Source organism: Neophocaena asiaeorientalis, unplaced genomic scaffold, assembly GCF_003031525.2.
Source record: "Neophocaena asiaeorientalis asiaeorientalis breed wild unplaced genomic scaffold, Neophocaena_asiaeorientalis_V1.1 scaffold307, whole genome shotgun sequence".
Classification (NCBI taxonomy): Eukaryota; Metazoa; Chordata; class Mammalia; order Artiodactyla; family Phocoenidae; genus Neophocaena; species Neophocaena asiaeorientalis.
Window position 1 is genome coordinate 3,462,726 of NW_020171817.1, and position 7,749 is coordinate 3,470,474.

The 7,749-nt window shown below is 51.2% G+C and overlaps 1 protein-coding gene across 1 annotated transcript in view; it reads right to left on the bottom strand.

Annotated features, from left to right (window-relative positions):
• The window catches only part of PSMG4 (proteasome assembly chaperone 4), a 72,923-nt gene that overhangs the window by 23,209 nt on the left and 41,965 nt on the right, over positions 1-7,749 (bottom strand). The window lies entirely within an intron of this gene.

Consider the following 7,749-nt stretch of genomic DNA (forward strand, 5'->3'; position numbering starts at 1 on the left):
ATTTTTTTTTTTTTTTTTTTTGCAGTACGCGGGCCTCTCGCTGTTGTGGCCTCTCCCGCTGCGGAGCACAGGCTCCGGACGCGCAGACTCAGCGGCCATGGCTCACGGGCCCAGCCGCTCCGCGGCATGTGGGATCTTCCCAGACCGGGGCACGAACCCGCGTGCCCTGCATCGGCAGGCGGACTCTCAACCACTGCGCCACCAGGGAAGCCCCTCAGACACACTCTTATTTTGCATCCTGAGTTCTTCAAGAGATACCTTTGTTGCTTTGATCTTCTCTCTAAAATCTTACAATTTGTTGAGAATTTTATATTTTCATGGGACATTTTTAAATGTCTGTGCACCTGTTGTTGCATCACTTGAAATCTTCTACTCTTTGTAGCAGAGAAGCTTCCAGAATAAACTGGCAAACAACCAATTCCCCGTAAGGAGGTAATAATTCCAGTTCACCGGGAACTTGATGATGATCCGGCAGCCTCAGGTCCTTGGCCAGGGTCACTACCAACATCTTGGAAAAGCGTTTCCACAGAACTCCTCAACTGAGGGGCTTCTGTATCTGTTTCTGGACTATATTCATTACCATTACCTCTTAGGTCACGTGCTTTCAAACAGCCAACTTTTCTAAGATTTATTTCTATTTCTACATTCTCTGGATCCCTTTTTTTTCTTTCCAAAATGACTCACAGAAACTACATTTCCTCAGTTCTTCTATGTTCAAAAATGTTTGTTACCTTTAAAATTAAAAGGCAGGGACTTCCCTGGTGGCACAGTGGTTAAGAGTCCTCCTGCCAATGCAGGGGACACGAGTTCGAGCCCTGGTCCGGGAAGATCCCACATGCTGCGGGGCGGCTGGGCCCGTGAGCCACAGCTATTGAGCCTGCGCTCTAGAGCCCGCGAGGCACAACTACTGAAGCCCGCGCACCTAGAGCCCGTGCTCCACAACAGGTGAAGCCACCGCAGTGAGAGGCCCGCGCACTGCAGCAAAGAGTAGCCCCCACTTGTCACAACTAGAGAGAGCCCGCGTGCAGCAACAAAGACCCAACACAGTCAAAAATAAATTAATTAATTTTTTTAAAAATTAAAAGGCAATGTAACTGGATATACAAATATTTGGGCACACTTTCCTTGAAAATTTTATAGGAACTGTTCTATTATCTTCTAGTATTGAATATTGTTTTAGAAAAGTCTGGATAACTGTGATTTTTTTTTCCACCTTTATAAGTGACTCGGTCTTTTTTCTGTCTCTAACCTGCTTCTGTGTGGGTTGGAAATAGCTGGCTTCCCTGGTTGCCATATATTCTGGGTATTTCATTTATTGGAGGAATATCTACTGTTTGCCTGCACTTAGTTTCAGACAATGGGGGAGATATAAAGGCTAATAAGACGTGGTTCCTGCCATCAAGAGGTCAAAAACCAGCAGGAAACAGAGGCCTCGATGGCGCAAACTCTAATCTCACACAGAGATCTTGAGGTGGGAGAGGCGGGAGCGGCTTTGCAGCGTGGGGAGAAACTGTGAGAACTCCTATGTATACTTATGTCCCATAAAAATAAAGAAATGATACTTTAACTAGTTAATGTTCCCAGTGATGCTGGCGCCTCACAGGACGCTGTGTCCTGTGGTTAGGTGTTGTGAATCATTCCCTGGAAAGGAGGAAACAATGATGGGTTTACCAACACGTTATCTAGATTTTGTTCCCCTGACCCTCACAACTGGGCAAGGGAGGGGCTTAAAACACTGCAACAAAGAAACTGCAAAATGAAGATGATATTAGTGATGCAGACATATAAAAAAATAAGATGGCAGAGCTGACACTCTGCTCCTTCCATGGGCTCTTAGTCAAGCCTATTGTCAGAGAAGAAAACCGTGAGGAGCTCAAGTCTGGCGAGATGTTCGTCAAAATAAAATGAAAAGTTATACAAAAGTGTATTTGAAATATTGATTAACTTCTGATATCATTCGCGATACAACTCATACTAAGTATATGGTACCTTGAGATACTGCCTTATAAAAATAAGTATAGGGGACTTCCCTGGTGGCGCAGTGGTTAAGAATCCGCCTGCCAATGCAGGGGACATGGGTCTGAGCCCTAGTCCGGGAAGATCCCACATGCCGCGGAGCAACTAAGCCCGTGCACCACAACTACTGAGCCTGTGCTCTAGAGCCCGCGTGCCACAAGTACTGAGCCCGCGTGCCACAAGTACTGAGCCCACGTTCCACAACCACTGAGCCCACACCCTAGAGCCCACATGCCACAAGTACTGAGCCCGCATGCCACAACTACTGAGCCCGCACCCTAGAGCCCGCGTGCCACAAATACTGAGCCCGCATGCCACAACTACTGAGCCCGCACTCTAGAGCCCGTGTGCCACAAGTACTGAGCCCGCGTGCCACAACTACTGAGCCTGCACTCTAGCCCGTGTGCCACAAGCACTGAGCCCACGCGCCTAGAGCCCATGCTCTGCAACAAGAGAAGCCAAGGCAATCACCGCAATGAAGAGTAGCCCCTGGTGGCTGCAACTAGAGAAAAGCCCACGTGCAGCAACAAAGACCCAATGCAGCCAAAAATAAATAAATGTTTACAATAAATAAATATATACAATTTATGGATAAATAAATATAAAAATACAGTATTGGGCAATATGCATTCTCAACTCTTTTTTTAACGGGTGGAGGTGTGCAATGAAAAAGCCCAGGGATCACTGCTTTAATGTAACAAATGCAAAACTGGCATTAACCACGTGAAGAAGCCTCTGGCGGAGGAGAGCATCATCAGTTCGTTGTTCCTGGCAACAGGGGGATGAATCACAGATAGTTGAGCTGCAGCATGAAGAACAATCGAAATGTCACCGGGTGAAGAGAGGAGAGGGTAACTCCAGGTCGATGGCACAGCATGAGCAGAGACTCAGAGGCGGGGAGAACACGTCCTGAAAGGAGATGGGCGGGCAGGTCCAAGTCTCCTGGGATGTACTGTAGAGGCAGAGGGTGCAGGTGACCCTGGGATGGCGGATCACCCGGGCTGGAGCAGCCTGAACTCTGCGCTAAGACTGTGGACCACGGGGAGTCCGTGGAGACGAACGAACAAGGAGAGCCCGGAGCCAACAGTACTGAGATGCCTCTGACACCACTTTCGGGGCAAAAGGAGGAGGAATGAATGATGAAATTGATACTGGTTTTTAAAATATCTACCTAGTGTCTATGTATCTATCATCTATGTATCTATCTATGTATCTGTCTATCAATCACTGAGAAACTTGGGGCACCATATTAGCATCAAGACAAAAAAGGTGCCACTAGGTATTTCATAGATAGTGAGGAACTAATTCTTTATTTTTAATTGTGGTAAAACGCACAGAAACATAAAATCTCGACCATTTTTACACACACAGTTTAGTGGCATTAAGTCAATTCACACTGTTGTGTAATCATCACCACCATCCTCTCCGGAACACTTTTCGTCTTGCAAAACTGAAACTCTGTCCCCATTAAACACTTACTCCCCATTCGCCTCCCCACTGGCACCCACCCTCTTACTCTCTGTCTCTATGAATCCGACTACTCTAGGTACCTTGTATACATGAAATTATACAGTATTTGTCTTTTCATAACTAGTTTATTTCACTGAGCATAATATCTTCAGGGTTCATCCATGTCGTACCAGGTGTCAGAATTTCCTTCCTTTTTAAGGCTGAAGAGTATTCCATGTATGTGTAGACCACATTTGGTTTTTTTGTACATTCATCTATTGCTGAACACTTAGGGTTACTTCCACCGTGGGCTATCGTGAATAACGCTGCTGTGGACAGGGGTGTACAAATATCTCTTCGAAATTCTGCTTTCAGTTCTTCCGGAGATATGTGAGAAACCAAATCTTTTGATACGTTTCCTCCCTAGTGGTTATTTTGAAAGAGGTAGAGAGTCCTCCCAGAGGTACTCCTAATGCATTATTTTCTTGAAAATGTACCATGAATATGTGGTGGCCACTAAAAAGGAGGCTGAACACGTCAAGCCAAGAGTTCCTGCTCAGAAGGTGACCTGTTTCTGCAGTGAAGACATCGTTAATGGTGACCGGACATCTAAATCCAAGAGGCCAAGGGTGTTCCTCTATGTATTTGTGTGCATCTATCTATCCGAATACACGTTTTAATTCTATTTAAGTGGCAAGCAAAGGTCTGGGGCAAATGGTGAGCTGCCTGGATCTCCATGAGCACCAGTGGCTGGGGGACTGGTTTCTACTGGGGGGTCGGGGGGTGGCAGCCCCGCAGTCACATCACTACTACAGTGATCTGTGCTGAAACTTAAAATGGCTCCCCTCCTACCTTGTGTGTAGCGTTCATTTCATGAGGACTTTATTTCTACGTTTGATGTCACGGGCTGCACCTGTCAATCTCAGTACGCTATAACGGTCCCATTCAAGGGTGGCTTCTACTCTGCTTCTATTTTCCGCCCAGTCTGACTCTGTGTCACGAGATGCCCGTCCACCCAGGATTCACAGAGCCCGCATCCTCTGGCCTGCGCTCCCCCAGCCCAAGAATCTTACAAACCCCTGATGGCGTAGGGGGCAGGGGGCCGCTTATAAAAGGGAAGATGTGCCCGGGAAAGCCGGGTCCGGCTCCCTCTGCCGATCCGCAGGACAAAGACGGTAAAGCTCTTCGGTGAAAGCTCAGCGCTCTCAGTCTGGACTGAGGCCATTTTAACCCAGATTCCGTCACCGGCCGTGGGAAGACAGCCAGCCTCATGGCGAAACAAAAGTGAATGTCGCCGCACACCCTGCATTCACGGCCTCGGAATTTTCTCTGCTCATCTTCGTCTTTTGTTACCTGGGTCCCCACAGAGCCCCACGACTGCGGAAGGACGAGGGCTTGAGGCTCCCACCCAGGCAGCCCTTTGATTAAAGAGCCCCCGGGGCAGCTCTGCCGGGAGCTGCTGGCTTCTCACGGGGGGAGGGAAGGCCTGGGAGGAAACGGGGGACAGTGGGACATCAACAGGGGGAGTGACAAAAGCTGAGAAAGCACACGTCTCGGCGAGTCCCGTGAACCCTTTCCACTACCCCCTCCCCGCAGTCACAAGACAGGGCTGGACCCCTTCCTAGGCCCAGTTCTCCGGGCATTTGACTCCTTTGCATAAATGTTAGGGTTGGTAGCTTTCCAATATTTCTAGCTGGAGAGCACTGGGACGGGTAAAAAAGGAAATAATGATGGATTTGCAGTCTCTTTCTTTCGATTCCTCTTCATTCATTGGCTAAGTGTCGGTTGCCTAGGAAACCGCGTGCATCTCGGCCGCAGAGTCGGCTGGCAGGCTACCGGGCCTGTGAGCTGTTTATTAAGTGGTGAATGCAAGCAGGCAGTGGGAAAATCCGAAAGCTACGAGTCTTGCAATCTCAGTGTGTGTAAAAACATATATCTTGCTTTAAGAAAACGACGCTTTAAAAATTTACTACCAAATCAGCTATGTAATGTCCCCTTTCTATCAGACTTCAATTAATTAACACAACTCTGTGGCCACGTAAGAGATAAACGCAAAACGACTTGAGAATGTGCCCCTGAAAATACTCTGAAAAGTGTGAGAGCAAATAGGATTTTAATAGCTTAGCGGGTACCTGACTCACCTCGGCCACACAATGCTATTCATAAAATAAAGGCTGAATTTTATTTTACATGTGTAATTTCTACAATGGTCTCAGGAAGGGAAAATTTAGAAATGTCAGTGCATCATTAAAGTTAATAGCATGTAAGTGATGATGAAATATACTGTTCTGACGCCTTCGTGTCTGATGTACAACGACCGAGACGGAGAGGAATTGTGTGTAATACACAGACAAACAGAAACGCTTGGATGCTGGAGGACCCAGCTGAGAGCGATTTGTCTTTCTCTTTGAAAGCCCTCCACCAGCCTCTCCTCTGAGAGCTAAGCAGAATAAGGGTGATAAGGGTTGGCAGATAAACTGAAAACTTCAGGGGAAGACTTGGCTGTCGTCAACACATCCCTCCGACACAAAACCAGCTCCTCGTGAAAAGTTAAATGCGTAGTATCGTACTTCCAAGTTGGGGAGGGGCCGTGGAACAGTTAACGAGAACGCCCGCTCGGTAGAGGCGGGGATGCGGGACAGTACCGGCAAATGGTGTGAAATGAAGGCAGGCCTTGAGCCCAAAGTGCTGAGTCCTCAAGGGCATCCAGGCTTTCGGAAGGATGAGTTCCACCCTCGCCTTATCCTAAGCCCCTTCCCAAAAAAGAAACCCTGGAGGAAAGGGTCCTTTTATCCACGTAATCTTGAACACGCGTTTCCACGCCGGGCCCTCCGCGGAGATTTGGCGGTGAAACGGGAGCTGAGAAATAAACCGTTAGGTGCGGGAGCTGGTGGGGCTCAAGGTGTCGGGCGAGGAGCTCATCCCCGGGAGCGCTGCGCTCGGCGCCCGGGCGGGGCTCTAGCCGCTCGGCGCGCGTCCACACCAGCAGCGTGTGTGCGGCCGTCGCTTGGGTCCTTCCCGCGCGGCTCGGTCCCACCCGAGCCGCCACCCCCAGGTCCGGGTGCTGACACTAGGCACAGCCCTTTCTGCCTGGACGCGGTCCCCTTGCCCAGGGCTGGGAGCCGGAAGCGGGATTCCGGCCTGAGTCTTGTCTTTAACTTGCTGTGTGACCCCGGGCATCACTCGCCCTGGACGCTTCTGCATCTGTGGGAGCTGGGTTAGTAACTCGGGGTCAGGGGCTGGAGCTCCGCAAGCGGGCATGTGGGCCGACCTTCCGCCCCTCTGCCCCCGTCCGACCCCTCCCAACCCTGGCTCCGGCCGCCGCGTCTGGGGACCTCTGCCCAGAGCTGCAGTCGGGCACAAGGGGTGTTTGGGGGCGGCTGGGCTTTTGTTCTCTCTGTCTCTCTTTGTGTGCAGGAATTGGGCTGAAAGCCCCCCTTCCACCCCCAGCGGGAAGGGAGGCGATGACAGCTTGCTGACACTTCTGGGAGGGTCTCACTCAACAGCTGCGGGCTGCGCTCCGCCGCGGGAACCCGGCTCATTCGGGCCCTCTCGCCTGAGGATGAAAAGGGGTCACGTCACCTCGCAGAAGACCCGTCAAGGGTCAGGGTGGAGGAGGGGAAGCTTCACGCCCAGAATTGCGGGAGCCAGGTTCCAGCGCGCGCTCTCCTCTCTCTCTCTCTCACACACACACACACACACACACGAAAACTAACAAAGAGATCGGCTCCTTCTTGGACTCTGTAGAAATTGTGGGTTTGAAGGAGTGTCTGGGCTGAGCCTCTGCGCACGCGCGCGGGAAGCGCCTCGGGGTCTCGGGTGACCTCTACCTCGCGGTGCTGCAGTTTTCAGGCGTGTCCCTCACCCGCAGCAGCGGCAAGAAGGTTGGGGACCACGGGGCCGCCTCGAGGTCCGGCGCCTGATGGATGACGAGAATGTTGGCGGTGGGGCGGGCGATGACCTCCCTTGGAACCCAACCCCTTTCTGGACAATAGATGGACTGAACCCAGTGCTTTTTAAATGCTCAGCTCTGGGAGGGTAGCCCACGCATTTTCCAGCTCTTTGTTCTGCCGCAGCCCCGCCCCCGAACCCCACCCTCTTCCGACCGCTGGACAGTCCCCCCCGCGCGGCCGGCCACACCCACCCCATCCACTCCCAAGGAACAAAAGCCGACCCGCGGGGTGGAGGGGGCCTGGGTACCAGCCGGGGAGCTGTGGACTCTTGGAGAGGGTCACGCAGGGCGGAGGAGGCGCGGAGGTCGCCCCAGCCATGGATGCTGCCGCC